General features: G+C 37.0%; 1 protein-coding gene across 4 annotated transcripts in view; it reads left to right on the plus strand.

The window, feature by feature from the left end:
- Window positions 1–19,299, plus strand: part of ADAMTS6 (ADAM metallopeptidase with thrombospondin type 1 motif 6) — a 302,396-nt gene that overhangs the window by 141,843 nt on the left and 141,254 nt on the right. The gene's annotated exons all lie outside the window — the stretch shown is intronic.

The following is a 19,299-nucleotide window of genomic DNA, read 5'->3' on the forward strand; positions in this document are numbered from 1 at the left end:
TCAGTCACTCAGTCGTGTCTGACTCTTTGCGACCCCATGGACTGCAGCATGCCAGACCTCCCTGTCCATCACCAACTCACGGAGGTTACTCAAACTCATGTCCATTGAGTTGGTGATGCCATCAAACCATCTCATCCTCTGTCGTCCCCTTCTCCTCCCACCTTCAATCTTTCCCAGCATCAGGATCTTTCCAAATGAGTCAGTTCTTCGCATCAGGTGGCCAAAGTATTGGAGTTTCAGCTTCAACATCAGTCCTTCCAATGAATATTCAGGACTGATTTCCTTTAGGATGGGCTAATTGGATCTCCTTGCAGTCCAAGGGACTTTTAAGGGTCTTCTCCAACAGTACAGTTCAAAAGCATCAATTCTTCGGTGCTCAGGTTTCTTTATAGTCCAACTCTCAATCCATACATGTCTACTAGAAAAACCATAGCCTTGACTAGACGGACCTTTGTTGGCAAAGTAATGTCTCTGCTTTTGAATATGCTGTCTAGGTTGTTCATAACTTTTCTTCCAAGGAGTAAGCTTTTAATTTCATGGCTGCAGTCACCATCTGCAATGATTTTGGAGCCCCCCCAAAATAAAATCTTCCACTATTTCCCCATCTATTTGCCACAAAGTGATGGGATGAGATGCCATGATCTTAGTTTTCTGAATGTTGAGTTTTAAGCCAACTTCTTCTCTCTCCTCTTTCACTTTCATCAAGAGGCTATTAAGTTCTTCTTCAATTTCTGCCATAAGGGTGGTGTCATCTGCATATCAGAGGTTATTGATATTTCTCCCGGCAATCTTGACTCCAACTTGTGCTTCATCTAGCCCAGCGTTTCTCATAATATACTCTGCATATAATTTAAATAAGCAGAGTGCCTTGTATATTGTCACGGATGTAGCATCATCAACAAATGCAGCATCATCTTTCAGAATTTGAAATAGTTCAACTGGAATTGCATCGCCTCCACTAGCTTTGTTCATAGTGATGCTTCCTAAGGCCCACTTGACTTCACATTCCAGGATGTCTGGCTCTAGGTCAGTGATCACACCATTGTGATTATTGGGGTCATGAAGATCTTTGTTGTACAGTTCTTCTGTGTATTCTTGCCACCTGTTCTTAATATCTTCTGCTTCTGTTAGGTCCATACCATTTCTGTCCTTTATTGAGTCCATCTTTGCATGAAAAGTCCCCTTGATATCTCTAATTTTCTTTACGAGATCTCTAGTCTGTTCTGTTCTATTGTTTCCCTCTATTTCTTTGCACTGATCTCTGAGGAAGGCTTTCTTATCTCTCCTTGCTATTCTTTGGAACTCTGCATTCAAATGGGTATATCTTTCCTTTTCTCCTTTGCTTTTTGCTTCTCTTCTTTTCACAGCTATTTGTAAGGCCTCCTCAGACAGCCATTTTGCTTTCTTGCATTTCTTTTTCTTAGAGATGGTCTTGATCCCTGTCTCCTGTACCATGTCCCAACCTCCGTCCATAGTTCATCAGGCACTCTATCAGAACTAGTTCCTTAAATCTATTTCTCCCTTCCACTGCATAATCATAAGGGATTTGATTTAGGTCATACCTGAATGGTCTAATGGTTTCGCCTACTTTCTTCAGTTTCAGTCTGAATTTGGCAATAAGGAGTTCATGATCTGAGCCACAATCAGCTGCCGGTCTTGTTTTGGCTGACTGTATAGAGCTTCTCCATATTTGGCTGCAAAGAATATAATCAATCTGATTTCGGTGTTGACCATCGATTGATGTCCATTTGTAGAGTCTTCTCTTGTGTTGTTAGAAGAGGATGTTTGCTATGACCAGTGCGTTCTTTTGGCAAAACTCTATTAGCCTTTGCCCTGCTTCATTCTGTACTCCAAGGCCAAATTTGCCTGTTACTCCATGTGTTTCTTGACTTCCTACTTTTTCATTGCAGTCCCCTGTAATGAAAAGGACATATTTTTTGGGTGTTAATTCTAGAAAGTCTTGTAGGTCTTTGTAGAACCATTCAATTTCAGCTTCTTCAGCATTACTAGTCAGGGCATAGACTTGGATTACTGTGATATTGAATGGTTTGCCTTGGAAACGAACAGAGATCATTCTGTTGCTTTTGAGATTGCATCCAAGTACTGCAATTCAGACTCTTTTGTTGACCATGATGGCTACTCTATTCCTTCTAAGGGATTCCTGCCCACAGTAGTAGATATAATGGTCATCTGAGTTAAATTCATCCTTTCCAGTCCATTTTAGTTCGCGGATTCCTAAAATGTTGATGTTTACTCTTGCCGTCTCCTATTTGACCTACTTCCAATTTGCCTTGATTCATGGATGTAACAGTCCAGGTTCCTAAGCAGTATTGCTCTTTACAGCATTGGATCTTGCTTCCATCACCAGTCACATCCACAACTGGATGTTGTTTTTGCTTTGGCTCTGTCTCTTCATTCTTTCTGGAGTTATTTCTCCACTGATCTCCAGTACCATATTGGGCACCTACCAGCCTGGAGAGTTCATTTTTCAGTGTCCTAACTTTTGTCTTTTCATATTGTTCATGGGATTTCAAGGCAAGAATACTGAAGTGGTTTGCCATTCCCTTCTCCAGTGGACCACATTTTGTCAGAACTCTCCACCATGACCCTACATGACATGGCTCATAGTTTCATTGAGTTAGACAACAATGTGGTCCATCTGATTAGATCATTAGTTTTCTGTGATTGTGGTTTTCAGACTGTCTGCCCTCTAATGGAGAAGAATAAGAGGTTTATGGAAGCTTCCTGATGGGAGAGACTGACTGAGGGAGAAACTGGGTCTTGTTCTGATGGGGGGGGCCATGCTTAGTAAATCTTTAATCCAATTTTCTGTTGATGGGTGGAGCTGAGTCAGGAGAAAGGACAGTCTCTTCAATAAAATGCTCTGGAAAAACTGAACAACCACATTCAGAAGAATAAAACTGCACCCTTAGCGTACACCATATTGCAAAAATTAACTCAAAGTGGATTAAAGACTGAAATGTAAGACTGGAAACTATAAAATTCCTAGAAGAACATATAGGAGAAAAGCTTCTTGATCTGTTCTTGGCAGTGGTTTCTTGATATGAAAAGTACAGGCAACAAAAGTAACTATAGATGAGTGGGAGTACATCAAAATTAAAGGCTCCGTACAGCAAACCAGTCAACAAAATGAAAAGCCAGTTTATGGAATGTGCAGAAATTATTTGCAAACCATATATCTGATGAACGTATAATGTCCACAGTATATAAGGAACTCTTATAGTTTTAGCAAAAAAAGCAAATGATCTGGTTTAAAAATCAACAAAGGAACTAAATAGACATTTCTCAAAAAAAGACATACAAATGAACAATTATATGAAAGGGTGCTAATCCTCACTAATCATCAGGAAAATGCAAATCAAAAGAGCAATGAGATATCACCTTACACCTGTTAGGATGGTTATTATTAAAAAAATGATAATTAGTGTTCACAAAAATGTGGAAAAAAGAGAATTCTTTTTTTTTTTTCTGTATAAAATTTAAAGAGGTGCTCTGCATTTATCTCATTAAATACAATCATTTTCCATATTGTTTTTATACACGGTGAGAATGTAAATTTGTTCAGCCACTGTGGAAAACAATATGGAGCTTTCTCAAACAATTATAAATAAGACTGCCATATGATCTAGGAATCCTACTCCTGGGTATATATCCAGAGGAACTGAAATCAGGATCTATAAGAAGGTATGTTCTCTCATATTTATTGCAACATTTTTCAAAATAGCTCAGACGTGGAAGCAACCTAAATGTTCATTGATCACCAAGAGATTTTACTCAGCCACTTTTTACAGTGAACATCAGCTAATTTGTCCTTGAAGATTTCAAAAAGCTAGAGTATGACAAGATACTTTTCATTTACCTTTCACACGGTAGACATTCAATACATATTTCCCTTTCCTCTATGAATATCTATGTCATCTATGATACCATCCTATATAACTGATATGTTAGTGGTACTTTAGGAGAATCTGAGCCATCTGTACTTTGGGGAGTATGTTAACATACTCTAAGCATCACATTTTGACTAAATTTCATCCTTCAATCTCAGCTCACATGCAGTTTCTCTGCAGACAGGCCTTCAGTCTGATCCATCTATATGCAGTCTTCTCCCAGTTACTTACATTTATGCTCCCAGTTAAAGCATAAAGGAAATTGTGCTTTTTATTTCCTTCATAGCACTTACCACGGAGAAGGCAATGGCACCCCACTCCAGTACTCTTGCTTGGAAAATCCCATGGACGGAGGAGCCTGGTAGGCTGCAGTCCATGGGGTCTCTAAGAGTCGGACACGACTGAGCGACTTCACTTTCACTTCTCCCTTTCATGCATTGGAGAAGGAAATGGCAACCCACTCCAGTGTTCTTGCCTGGAGAATCCCAGGGACGGGGGAGCCTGGTGGGCTGCCGTCTATGGGGTCACACAGAATCGGACACGACTGAAGCGACTTAGCAGCAGCAGCAGCAGCACTTACCACAGTCCATAATCATTTTACTTATTTGATTACCTGTTAGCTAGTTAAATGTAATCTTCTAAGTAAGGCCTGTCCTAACAACCTTATCTGAAACTGCACACACACATATACATACACAAACACACGTCATGTAATTTTCCCTGACTTTTTTTTCTTATTATTTGTTACTGATACTTTCTAACATACTGTATATTTTGTTCATTTTGCTTCTGCCTGCCTGTTTGCTGATGGCTGTTTATAAAGTGAATAGCACGTCTGCCTCATAATAGGAGCTCAGAAAATATTTGGTAAATAAATAAGTGAGAAGAATTATCTGGTAAAGAGAGGAGAGAAGACTCTTGTGAAGACCCTGAGGCTGTGTATTTGAAGAGCTGAGAGAAGGCCAGTGCGACTGATGCTCTCAAAGCAGCCATCATGTACATGAGGCAAGAAAAGAATAGGATACAAATCAGACTTACAGGCTTTGTTAAGAATTCTAGGTTTTTGTCTTAAGAGCAATAGAAAACAAAAGATTTTTAATGAATGAGAACAGGAGAACTTATTGATGTGCAGAGGATCACGAAATTTCGAAAGCACATTATCTTAGGAAATAAATATAATTTAATATAGGACAGTATAAATTATTTTTATCAACATGTTAATGTCTTTATATTTTTAATTATTTCTTTTAATTGGAGGCTAATTACTTTACAGTATTGTAGTAATTAATGTCTTTAAGAAGCCTTCCATCACGCTGTGTCTGCCTGAAATATAGCTCTTTGTAGTAAGGGTAACCTGCTAGAGATAAGATATTAGAGTTATTTAATCAAGGTATTATCCCCATGGAGTATACTTAAAACTGACCTATTTTGTCTCTTAGACTCACTTTTTAATGTTTTCATGTTACTCTCTTTTGTTTATTATTTTATCACTCTGAGTTAGCTAAGGTTCAAGTCATTTTTGCTTTCTCATTGAGAATCATTTAACTAAAAATACTTTATTAGTCTTTTTTGGGTACTTTTGACTACCTCCATAATTTTTTAAAGAGATTCAGATAACTTGAGAGGATAATAGTGAAATACTTAGAAGTACATATAAGGGAAGTTTAAAGAAATTGAGTTTGAGTAGCCTGTAAAAAAGAAAGCTAAATGTTGGCTTCAAAATCACTTTCAGGCTTTGGAGCATTTATTATAGTTTGATTGCTGGTAACAAATTGTTCTCCTTCCCCACCAAGAGCATAAAAAAGCACAGTTGCCTTAATTTTTATAGCTGGAAGGTTGTTGATTAGGTAGTAGGAAGAATTTCAAGTTATTAAATACTGGAATTTTGTACTGAGGGAAATTGTAGAATCACTTTCCTTGAGGATTTTAAGGTGACATAAATATTCTACAATATGGTTTGATATGGGCTTAGGGAATAAAAGACATGGAATTGTTTTAACACCTCAATATTCTTTTGGAGTACAAACATATGTACTTATCAGGCATATACTTGACAAGAAGTTGATTTAATTTTTATTTTTACTCAAATTTCAAGCCAAAAATCATAGGTTTATAATCATTTGTATTCTTGGAGATCAGTAGTTTCTACTCTGGGCTTCCTAAAGAATCAGCCTGTGATGCAGGAGACCCAGGTTTGATCCCTGGGTTGAGAAGATCCCCTGGAAAAGGAAATGGCAACCCACTCCAGTATTCTTGCCTGGAGAATCCCATGGACAGGGGACTGTGGCAGGCTACAGTCCATGGGGTCTCAAAGAGTCATACACAACTGAGCGACTAACACTTTTCACTTGCTTCTTAGAAGTATTTTTTAAACCATTTAATAATTTTTAATCCCTTTAGATTGATAGTTATTTAATCCAAATTTCTAGGCTAGTTTTTTGTTTATATGTATGTGTGTGTGTTTAATGTATATATATATATATAATACACATATAACTATATATATATATACATATATGGCTTTTTTTTTAACCTTTTTAGGATCTCTTGCACTTAAATTACACACATAACAGGATTAATCTATTTAAAGCTGAAATACGGGTGCATTATTCTCTTTCTTCAAATGGCTACTAAACACCTGGAGCCAGGCCACAGGGTCACCATATGTTGGTTTTCAATTTTCCTTTGGGTGATACAATGATAAGTAACCTTTCTAATCAGCGATGCTCCTTCTTGACCTCTTTAGTGGTATGCTTTCCCCCTTGGCCATTAGGATCCGTTATTGCAAACAGCTGTTGAGAAATGTTACCAATAGGATAATGAGGACAAAGAGAATGTTTCATATCCAGAACCAGGGACCCAAGATGTTATACCCTTAGGATTTCACAAGGGCAGAAAATTTGTGTATGTCTCTTAATTGATCTTTAGAGTTGTTTAAGAAATTAAAAACAAAAACCATCTAGCAGTAAAAAGGTTATTTTCTCTTCTTATACTGTTTTAATTTCTTAATGATATAATAATTATGAAATGGTATTGTGTTTTTATAATATCCCTTTCCCCTGTTGGAGAAGGAAATGGCAACCTACGTCAGTACTCTTGCCTGGAAAATTCCATGGGCTACAATCCACAGGGTCACAAAGAGTTGGGCATGACTGAGTGACTTCACTTTCACTTTCCCCCATGTCAGCTGCTAATTTTAATTTTCTCAGGTAAATCAAAGAGCCTTTCTTCCCCCCTTTTTTTTAGCATCATTTAACAGCTATAGTTACTTGAAAAGGATGGAAACACTAAGAAAGCTAATCCTAATGTCTTTGACTATAAAAAAAACCAATTATTCTATTCTGATCAAAGGAGCCCAAGTTCAGTCCTTTACAAAGTTATTTTCTTGATATCAGCTAAATTATTTTTCATTAGATGATTACTTTAAAACTCTACTCTATGTATTTTTAATTATGATTTATACTTGCTAATATTTTTATTGTTATTAATATTTGCAAACTTCCTTCATTTGAAAAATCAAATGGAATAGAAATCTTGGAGTTGATATTAAAATTTTAGATAAGTTTTGAAGAGTATTTTAACAGTATCTTTAATTACATTAGAGATGTACACTCTAATGTACATGATGATGTTACATTCTAATGTATAAGTTGATGCCTAAGCTCATGCTTTGAAAGTGAATGGGTTAGTCACTCAATTGTGTCCAACTCTGTGCGACCCTATCTATGGACTGTAGTCTACCAAGCTCTGGTCCATGAGATTCTCCAGGCAAGAATACTGGAGTGGGTTGCCCTTCTCTTCTCCAGGGGTGTCTTCCCAACCCAGGAATTGAGCCCATATCTCCCACATTGCAGGCAAATTCTTTACCATCTGAGCCACCAGGGAAGCTCTCAAGCTCATGTATTGAATGAATATATTATGAATTAGTACGTAATATTTTTAATATAAATTTATTTATTTTAATTGGAGGCTGATTAATATTAAGTTGAGGTATCTTCCTTTAAAATACAGATAAAGTATAGGATTATGATTATGTCAATAAAGGACATTATGAATATTGAGTGGGGTTTTGTATGATGTTGTTGTTGTAAGTAAACCTTTACTAATCAGCCTTAATTGACCAGTGACTTTATTCAGTTTTGATACACTTAAAAGAAACTGAAAAGTAGCTTAATTGTGTGGAGATGTTTTAGGCATTGATATTAGACAACTGATTGAAATCTAGGTTTAGGTAGAATTGAAGCAATTGCTAAGTCTTTCTGAGCTTATGTTTCTCACACTTTCTAATAGATTGTCATGATGAAATGAGATACAGATATGAAGATGCCTAGCACAGTAGTTGCCAGTATACCGTGAGAAAGTAATTAGTTTCTTTTTTCATGCCTACAACATTGCTGCTAAGAAGTTATTTAGTGTATTCTGCAGTATCTCCAATGATTAGGAAATTATGATTGTTCAGGTCTGACTTTTCGAAGATTTTTCTGTACATTAAACAGATCTGCATAGTCCCCAGGTTTTTTAAAAAATCTTTTTTCCCAGTTTTATTGAAACATAATTGGCATAGATCACTGTATAAGTTTACAGTGTACAGCATGATGATTTAATTTACATATGTCGTGAAATAATGACTATAGTATGTTTTAGCTAGCATCTATCATCTCATATGGGTGTCCCCGGTGACTCAGCATTAAAGAATCTGCAATGCAGAAGACTGAGGAGATGTAGGTTCGATTCCTTTGTCAAGAAGATACCCTGGAGGAGGGCATGGCAAGCCACTCCAGTATTCTTGCCTGGAGAATCCCATGGACAGAGGAGCCCAGTGGGCTACAGTCTACAGGGTTGCAAAGATTTAGACGTGACTGAAATGACTTGAGTATGCATGCACGCATCATCTCATATGGGCTTCCCAGATGGCTCACTGGTAAAGAATCCTCCAGCCAATGCAGGAGACATGGGCTTGACCCCTGGTTTGGAAAATCCCCTGGAGAATGAAATGACAACCCATTCCAGTTTTCTTGCCTGGGAAATCCCATGGACAGAGGAGCCTGGCAGGCTCTAGTACATGTGGTCACAAAAGAATTAGACACAACTTAGTGGCTAAAATAATCATCTCCTATAGATAAAATGAAAAGAAAAAAAATTGTTCCCTTGTGATGAGAACTTTTAGAATCTACTCTTTTTTTTAAGTTTTTTTTTTAAATGTGGACCATTTTTAAAGTCTTTATGGACTTTGTAACAGTATTGCTTCTGTTGTTTATGTTCTGCTTTTGGGGCCCATGAGGCATGTGGGATCTTAGCTTCTCCACCAAGGATCAAATCTGTACCCCCTGTATTGGAAATTGAATTCTTAACCACCAGGAAAGTTCCTTAGGATCTACTCTTTTAACAAATTTCCTGTGTACCTTCTACCTTTTATCCATTAGTTGAACTGATTTCTAAGTCAACATGCATATTTTATCTCCAATCCTGTATGTAACTTTTTTTTAAGTCATGTTTCAAAAACATTATTTAGAGTAAACAATCACTCCTTCAGGTACAGAAACATAAAATAGTAGATAAGTAAAACTAACAAAGGGCTTCTCAGGTTGCTAAACAACCCGCCTGCCAATGCAGTAGATGCAATTTGAGATGTGATTTGATCCCTGGGTCAGGAAGATCCCTTGGAGGAGGACATGAGAACCCACTCCAGTATACTTGCCTGGAGAATCCCATGGACAGAGTCGCCTGGCTGGCTGTGATTCATAGTGTTGTAAAGAATCAGACACGACTGAAGCGACTTAACATGCATGCACACAAAACTAACAAAATATAACTAAATATCATTTTTTTAGCTTCAGCATGTACTTCTCCAATGAGGAGAGGCACAGGTAAAATTGATATATTGTGGGATGATGCCAGTATAATGCATAAATCTTGTTTCTTCACTTAGATTGTTTCTAAGTGCATTAATGGTGTGAAACAATCAGGCAAGTTTCTTACAAAGAGAAAAATCTGTAGCAGTAATGTTAGATTCTTAGAAACATTTGAAATTCCTATAGAATGGCCTCTTTACTGGACATAGATAACGTGGTAGCTTGATTTCCAAAACTAAGATGATGAACTCATTAGGGCAAGTAAAGAATCTGTGAAGATATATTCATTTGTTTTATTTTTAAAACATTGATAGAAACTATATCCAGAAGACACTTAGTAATTTTTATGACTCTGATTTCTGTTGGAGGTAAAAACCTACACCTCTAAAAAGGAAGTATCACAATCCACAGACTTTAAGCCTACAAAAGATCAACTGATGTGGAAAATATGGAAAGACATTAAGAGACATGAGTTAGAATAAGAAGGTCCAATGTAAGTTGAATAGGAAGTTCTAGGAGAAAGAATGGAGAAGAGGTATATTAAAAGATTTAATGACTAAACTAGTAATTTTTATGAAACAAAGAAATATATAAAACCTCAAAGCATAGATAAATAAAAAGAACACATACAGTGTTGAAACTGCTCTGAAGCAAAGACAAAGAGAACTCTTGAAAGCAACTAGAAAGACTCTATCACAAAGAAGCAGCAATTAGACTGACAAGTGATTTTTCATCAGCCTCTGTAAAGTCCAGGTGTCAATGAACTTAATATCTTCAAATGCAGGAGTAAGATAAGCAGCACCTAGGACTCTATATTTGACTAAAATATTATTTTTGAAATGAAACTAAAAGATATTTTCAGACAAATAAGAATGAGTCCCTTGCTATTTTCGGGTTCACTTCAGTCACTCAGTCATGTCTGACTCTTTGCGACCCCATGAACCACAGCACGCCAGGCCTCGCTGTCCATCACCAACTCCCGAAGTCCACCCAAACCCATGTCCATTGAGTCAGTGATGCCATCCAACCATCTCATCTTCTGTCATCGCCTTCTCCTGCCCTCAATCTTTCCCAGCATCAGGATCTTTTCCAATGAGTCAGCTCTTCGCATCAGGTGGCCACAGTATTGGAGTTTCAGCTTCAGCATCAGTCCTTCCAATGAACACCCAGGACTGATCTCCTTTAAATGGACTGGTTGGATCTCCTTGCAGTCCAAGGGACTCTCAAGAGTCTTCTCCAACACCACAGTTCAAAAGCATCAATTCTTCAGCACTCAGCTTTCTTTATAGTCCAACTCTCACATCCATACATGACCACTGGCAAAACCATAGCCTTGGCTAGACAGACCTTTGTTGACAAAGAGAATCTCTGCTTTTTAATATGCTGTCTAGATTGGTCATAACTTTCCTTCCAAGGAGTAAGTGTCTTTTAATTTCATGGCTGCAATCACTATCTGCAGTGATTTTGGAACCCCAAAAAAATAAAGTCAGCCACTGTTTCCACTGTTTCCCCATCTATTTGCCATGAAGTGATGGGGCCGGATGCATGATCTTAGTTTTCTGAATGTTGAGCTTTAAGCCAACTTTTTCACTCTCCTCTTTCACTTTCATCAAGAGGTTCTTTAGTTCTTCCTCACTTTCTGCCATAAGGGTGGTGTCATCTGCATATATGAGGTTATTGATATTTCTCCCAGCAATCTTGATTCCAGCTTGTGCTTCCTCCACCCCAACGTTTCTCATGATGTACTCTGCATATAAATTAAATAAGCAGGGTGACAGTATACAGCCTTGACATATTCCTTTTCCTATTTGGAACCAGTCTGTTGTTCCATGTCCAGTTCTAACTGTTGCTTCCTGACCTGCATACAGGTTTGTTAAGAGGCAGGTCAGGTGATCTGGTAGTCCCATCACTTTCAGAATTTTCCACAGTTTATTATGATCCACACAGTCAAAGGCTTTGGCATAGTCAATAAAGCAGAAAGAGATGTTTTTCTGGAACTCTTTTGCTTTTTCAGTGATCCAGCGGATGTTGGCAATTTGATCTCTGGTTCCTCTGCCTTTTCTAAAACCAGCTTGAACATCTGGAAGTTCACAGTTCACATATTGCTGAAGCCTGGTTTGGAGAATTTTGAGCATTACTTTACTAGCATGTGAGATGAGTGCAATTGTGTGGTAGTTTGAGCATTCTTTGGCATTGCTCTTCTTTGGGATTGGAATGAAAACTGACCTTTTCCAGTCCTGTGGCCACTGCTGAGTTTTCCAAATTTGCTGGCATATTGAGTGCAGCACTTTCACAGCATCATCTTTCAGGATTTGAAAGAGCTCAACTGGAATTCCATCACCTCCACTAGCTTTGTTCATAGTGGTGCTTCCTAAGTCCCACTTGACCTCACATTCCAGGATGTATGGCTCTAGGTGAGTGATCACACCATTGTGATTATGTGGTCGTGAAGATGTTTTTTGTACAGTTCTTCTGTGTATTCTTGACACCTCTTCTTAATATCTTCTGCTTCTGTTAGGTCCATACCATTTCTGTCCTTTATCGAGCCCATCTTTGCATGAAATGTTCCCTTGGTATCTCTAATTTTCTTGAAGAGATCTCTAGTCTTTCCCATTCTATTGTTTTCCTCTATTTTTTGCACTGATCGCTGAGGAATGCTTTCTTATCTCTCCTTGCTATTCTTTGGAACTCTGCATTCAAATGGGTATATCTTTCCTTTTCTCCTTTGCTTTTTGCTTCTCTTCTTTTCACAGCTATTTGTAGGGCCGCCTCAGCCATTTTGCTTTCTTGCATTTATTTTTCTTGGGGATGGTCTTGATCCTTGTCTCCTGTACAATGTCCTGAACCTCCGTCCATGGTTCATCAGGTGCTCTGTAAATTTGATCTAGTCCCTTAAACCTATTTCTCACTTCTGCTGTATAGTCATAAAGGATTTGATTTAGGTCATATCTGAATGATCTAGTGGTTTTCCCCACTTTCTTCAATTTCAATCTGAATTTGGCAATAAGGATTCATGATCTGAGCCACAGTCAGCTCCTCGTCTTGTTTTTGCTGACTGTATAGAGCTTCTCCATCTTGGGGTGCAAAGAATATAATCAATCTGATTTCAGTATTGTCCATCTGGTGATGTCCATGTGTAGTGTCTTCTCTTGTGTTGTTGGAAGAGGGTGTTTGCTATGATCAGTGCATTCTCTTGGCAGAACTCTATTAGCATTTGCCCTGCTTCATTCTGTACTCTAAGGCCAAATTTGCCTATTACTCCAAATGTTTCTTGACTTCCTACTTTTTCATTGCAGATACCTATAATGAAAAGGACATATTTTTTGGCTGTTATATCTAGAAGGTCTTGTAGGTCTTCATAAAACCGTTCAATTTCAGCTTCTTCAGCATTACTGGTTGGGGCATAGATTTGGATTACCGTGCTATTGAATGGTTTGCAAACTTGGAAATGAACAGAGATCATTCTGTCATTTTTGATATTGCATCCAAGTACTGCATTTCAGACTCTTGTTGTCTATAATGGCTACTCCATTTCTTCTAAGAGATTCCTGCCCACAGTAGTAGATATAATGATCAACTGAGTTAATTTCACCCATTCCAGTAGATCTTAGTTTGCTGATTCCTAGAATGTCGATGTTCACTCTTGCCATCTCCTATTTGACCACTTCCAACTTGCTATTTTAACTACTAAAGAATGTATGCTGGAAGAAAGAAGTTGAATTCAGAAGGTAGTAGTGGGCTGTAAGAAACAATTGGTTATTAAAGGCATTGGTAAACACAGAGCTATATCTAAACACACATTTGCTTAATGAGGGGGGGTCACAAACTTAGATTTTGGATGTTAGGAAAAATTTTCTCCAAAAATTAACACACCAACATAGGGGTGCTAACTCTCACATTTCCCTAGTAGGAACATTTTTATAAAGATTTCCATAAGCATACATACCTTGCACTGAGAAATTTTACAGTCTTTTGTGAAACTTAGAAAGTAAAAACAGTAAAATTTAATAAATAAGGACAGTTCATTAAAATTAAAAATTAGTGAAAAATCTAACCATATTGATAGCATTCTTCTAATTTCTTTCTAGAATATTAAAGACTTTATCACAGAGCATTACCAATTCATGGCAGTTGGGTTACATGTCTAATTTTATCCTACCTTCTTCTGTTTCTCATAAATTCTAAGTGATAGTATTATTTTTTCATAACACTAACTATATTACCTGGTTAATCGTGGATGCTCAACAAAATTCTTGAATGAATGGGAAATAAACTGTTACTTGTTTTACCATGCAATTCTCCTAACTGGTTAAATGTTGATCCTATGAGGTTAGAAATATCATTTCCAATTTTCAGTGTAATATAACAGAAATTTCCCTTAATGGAGATTGTTGAGGACTTTTCTCTCCTTTAATTTCAAGGGCAAACATTAAGACCCCAGTTTCTCATAGAGAGCCTTCTCAAATGAATTATAGGTTTACTGAAGGGAATTGATTGCTGTAAGAAATAGGCAATTATTTATTAGTTCATAGAGGTTGTGAAACTAATCTTAAAAAAATCTTAACTTATCCTATGAAGAATAATGCATATGTGAAAGAGAACTCTGTTCTTCTAAAGCTAGGCTGGTGGGTAATCAAAAAACAGTCATCAGTGCCTCACACTTACTGTACTATGTTGTTCATTGTTCAGTCACCCAGCCGTGTTCTATACTCTGTCACCTTATATATTGTATTTAGGGAAATTAACCCACCTACTATGATTGTTATACAATTTCTCCAAGAGTAAAAATGTTTCAGTATTCATTTAATTTAATTAGAGGTTGGGACCTACCTTTTGCTGCTTATTCAGCAATTGATATACATATGCAATTGGAACTGATATTCATATGTAAATATATTAACCATGGTGTAGGATTCAGTTTAAAGAAAAAAGGGTATTTCTCAAAGTGTGAACTTGTTCTCAAATTCTTCCAGAAAATGTACCTCTTGCTCTCTCAGTAAGAAATAAAATTTCCTTTTTTTTTTTTTTGTCTTCCAAGACAGTATTTTTTATCTTGGTGTTCTTAATTCGGATTTCAAAGTCTTTCTTATTCAGGCTGATATTTTAGATGAGAAGTCTATTTGAAAACTCTGCAGAGTCTCCTCCAAGACTAGTTTAACATCTTGAGAGTTTCCCCATACGTGGATTTCTTGTCCCATACTTTAAACAGCAATATGTGAGAAGTTAATACCTAGCAGATTCAAATTCCCAGGAGCCCACTAAAATAATAAATTCTTTTTTTAAGAGTGGGAATCAAACTTTCAAAATGTGTTATTCCCTGAAGCATATGAGTGCTTTATCAGAGGACTCTATTGTAGAATCTTGAGATTACATTTTTGGAAAGAATATCTTAAGCAGTTGCCATTTTAAGGTAGAGGTTTTCAAGAAACTTTTGGAAAATATCAATAGAGTTTCTATAACTTGACTAAATAGTGTGTTTTCCTAATAGATACTATGAATATTGTCCTTTACAATGATAGGATTTTCTTTGCATAGTTCTGTCTAAAGAAACTTTAGGCTTCTTTTCTTCTGTCTAAAGTAAGATTTAGACCTAATGAAAATGTTAGTCAGTTGTGTCCGACTCTTTGTAATCCCAGGGACTATAGCCTGCCAGACTCCTCTATCCATGGAATTCTCCAAGCAAGAATACTGCAGTGGGTAGCTATTCCCTTCTCCAAGGGATCTTCCCAACCCAGGGATCGAATCCAAGTAGATTCTTTACTGCAGGAAGATTCTTTACTGTCTGAGCCACCAGAGAAGCTCTTACACCTAATTAAAATAATAAAATATTGAGAGTATGGTCAAGAATTACAACATTGTTAGTAATTTCTCAATCATTATCCTAACAATGCTTTTCTGTTTTTGTGAATATATTTATCTTTGAATATGAGTATTTTTGATATATGATATAATATTTTAAGAGTGTAGAATATTAATCCTATTGCTTTTAAATAAACTAGGAGAATATGTTTAGGAACATATAGTAAAAAACCATCTCCTGTAGAAAAGGAAGAATAAATTAGTACAAATAGCTTTCTCTTTAAACAGAAACTGAAACTTTGAAAGAAAGAGGAATTTGTAATATGTTGGATTGTAGGACAGGAAAGTTTTATCTTTATATTATGATCCACAGCACATGTTTTTCTTTTCTGGGGTTTTAACTTTCTTCTGGCTCAATAATTCTCCACATGGGATTTAAAGTAGATAAATTAGGTATAATAGATGAATTTTTTAGAGTATTTTAAAAGTCTAATATAAATTTTGTTTCTTTCTCTGCCTGGTGGAGTGAAACACCTTAAAGAGGGGCCCCGGAAAATCCTTCCTTTTTGCTGTGTTCTGTGGGGCATCTCTGTTTGTAGCAGTGATTAACTAGTGAATTCATTATGTTACTATTGTATTTCTGAATTGTGTTTATGTGGCAAAAATTATTTTTAAAAAGTTTTAATTAAGATACAGTTGACAAATAGCATAATATTAGTTTCAGGTGTACAACATAATGATTCAATATTTGTGCATATTGCAAAATTATCGTGACAATAAATATAGTTAATATATATCACCATAAACAGTTATAATTTTTTTTCTTGTGATATGTGGCATAAGTTTGTACATTTATGCTTTGAGAATAAAAGAGCAGTTGGGGAATAATAGCAATAGAATTGAATGTTGCATATAAATGTATCTGTACATGCCAGATTAATATGTTCTTATTGCAAATTTATATATTATAGATATTGTTTCCAGTTTAAATTGAAAACTTTTAATGTCACTAATGATGCTAGTTTGTTGTTGTTCAGTTGCTCAGTCGTGTCTGACTCTTTTGCAACTCCATGGATTGCAGCATGCTAGGCTTCCTTGTCCTTCACCATCTCCCGGAATTTGCTAAAACTCGTGTCCGTTGATTCAGAAATGCCATCCAACCATCTGATCTTCTGTTGTCCGTTCTCCTCCTGCCTTGAGTCTTTCCCAGCATCAGGATCTTTTCCAATGAGTTGGCTGTATGTATCAGGTAGCCTAACTGTTGGAGATTCAGCATCAGCCATTCCAATTAATATTCAGGGTTGATTCCTTTGGATTGACTGGTTTGATCTCCTGGCTGTCCAAGGCACTCTTAAGAGTCTTCTCCAACACCACAGTTCAAAGGTATCAATTCTTTGGCACTCTCCCTTTTTTATTGTCCAGCTCTCACATCCGTACATGCCTGCTGGAAAAACGATAGCTTTGACTATACGAATCTTTGTAGGCAAACTAATGTCTTTGCCTTTTAATACACTATCTAGGTTTATCCCAGCTTTTCTTCCAAGGAGCAACCATCTTTTAATTTCATGGCTGCAGTCACCGTCCACAGTGATTTTGGAGCCCAAGAAAATAAAGTCCGCCGCTGTTTCCACTGTTACCCCATCTTTTTGCCTTGAAGTGATGAGACCAGATGCCATGATCTTCATGTTTTGAATGTTGAGTTTTAAGCTAGCTTTTTCACTCTCCTCTTTCATCTTCGTCAAGAGGCTCTTTAGTTCCTCTTTGCTTTCTGCCGTATGGGTGGTGTCATCTGCATATCTGAGGTTATTGATGTTTCTACTGGCAATCTTGAATCCAGCTTGTGCTTCATCCAACTTGGCATTTCACATGATTACTCTGCATATAAGTTAAACTAGTAGGGTGACAGTAGATAGCCTTGACATACTCCTTTCCCAATTTGAAACCAGTCCATTGTTCATGTCCAGTTCTATTGCTTCTTGACCTGCATACCGGTTTCTCAGGAGGCAGGTCAGGTGGTCTGGTATTCCCATCTCTTTAAGAATTTTCCACAGTTTGTTGTGATCCACAAAGTCAAAGGCTTTAGCATAATCAATGAAACAGAAGTAGATGTTTTTCTAGAATTCTCTAGCTTTTTCTGTGATCCAACACATATTGGCAATTTGATCTCTGATTCCTCTGCCTTTTGTAAACCCATCTTGAATGTCTGGAAGTTCTTGGTTCACGTATTTTGAAGCCTAGTGTGGAGGATTATGAGCATTACTTTGTTAGTGTGTGAAATGAGTGCAATTATGCAATAGTTTGAACATTCTTTGGTGTTGCTCTTCTTTGGAATTGGAATGAAAACTGACCTTTTCCAGTCCTGTGGCCACTGCTGAGTTTTCCAAATTTGATGGCATATTGAGTGTAGCACTTCAACAGCATCATCTTTTAGATTTAAAATAGCTCAGCTGGAATTGCATCACCTCCACTAGCTTTGTTTGTAATGATGCTTCCTAAGGCCCTCTTGACTTCACATTCCAGGATGTCTAGCTCTAGGTGAGTGATCATACCATCGTGATTTTCTGGGTCATTAATATCTTTTCGGTATAGTTCTTGTGTGTATTCTTGCCCCCTCTTCTTAATATCTTCTATTTCTGTTAGGTCCATACTGTCTCTGTCCTTTATTGTTCCTATCTTTGCGTGGACTGTTCCATTAGTATTCTCTAATTTTCTTGAAGAGATCTCTAGTCTTTCCCATTCTATTATATTCCTTTATTTCTTTGCATCATTCACTTAAAAACACTTTCTTATCTCTCCTTAGTGTTCTCTGGAACTCCGCATTCAGATGGGTATATGTTTCCCTTTCTCCTTTGCTTTTCACTTCTCTTCTTTTCTCAGTTATTTGTAAGGCCTCCTTAGACAACCATTTTGCCTTTTTTGCATTTCTTTTCTTAGGGATGCTTTTGAACACTGCCTCCTGCTAGTTGGTGAGCATATATTAAAAATACCTAAAATTTTGCAGTATTTTCTCCAAAGTAATCTTTTTTGGCCATTCTGTTCAAACACTTTATTTTGGTATATGTTGGACAGCTTATTTTAAAATCTGATAGATTAATATGTGCATGCATGCTCAGCCACTTTAGTTGTGTCTGACTCTTTGCAACTCCATAGACTGTAGCCTTCCAGGCTCCTCTGTCCATGGGATTCTGCAGTCAAGAATACTAGAGTGGGTTGCCATGCCCTTCTCCAGGAGATCTTCCTGGCCCAAGGATTGAACCCGTAGCTCCCATGTCTCCTGCATTGCAGGCAGATTCTTTACCCACTGAGCCACCTCGGATGTGTGAACAAAATGAGATATTTTAAATTGCCAGCATTACAGTTAAATGTAATTCTCCTGTGCTGCAGTGGGGTAGTGAGAAGTCATAATCAAGAAGACAGAACAGCTCCAAATAACATCTGAAATATATCAGTTATGGAAATGGCACATAAATAGCAGCATTTGTTCAAAACCAAATTTCCCTTCCATGAAAGTGGGCTACATTGATGAACTGCAAATAACATTGCTAGATTGTTCTTTTGGGATATAATAATTTTAGAAATCACTCCCTGTACATTCCCATAGTCTCTCTTTTAAAAAAAAATACTGTTTATTAGAATATTTCATTAGGTCTAGGAAATTACCTACTCGGCGACTCTATTAGTTCTAAAGTTTGTGCTATCGTATGTTTTGGGGAGTCATAAACATATGTGTCCTTTCC

The sequence above is a fragment of the Bos indicus genome, chromosome 20 (genome assembly GCF_029378745.1).
Source record: "Bos indicus isolate NIAB-ARS_2022 breed Sahiwal x Tharparkar chromosome 20, NIAB-ARS_B.indTharparkar_mat_pri_1.0, whole genome shotgun sequence".
Lineage (NCBI taxonomy): Eukaryota > Metazoa > Chordata > Mammalia > Artiodactyla > Bovidae > Bos > Bos indicus.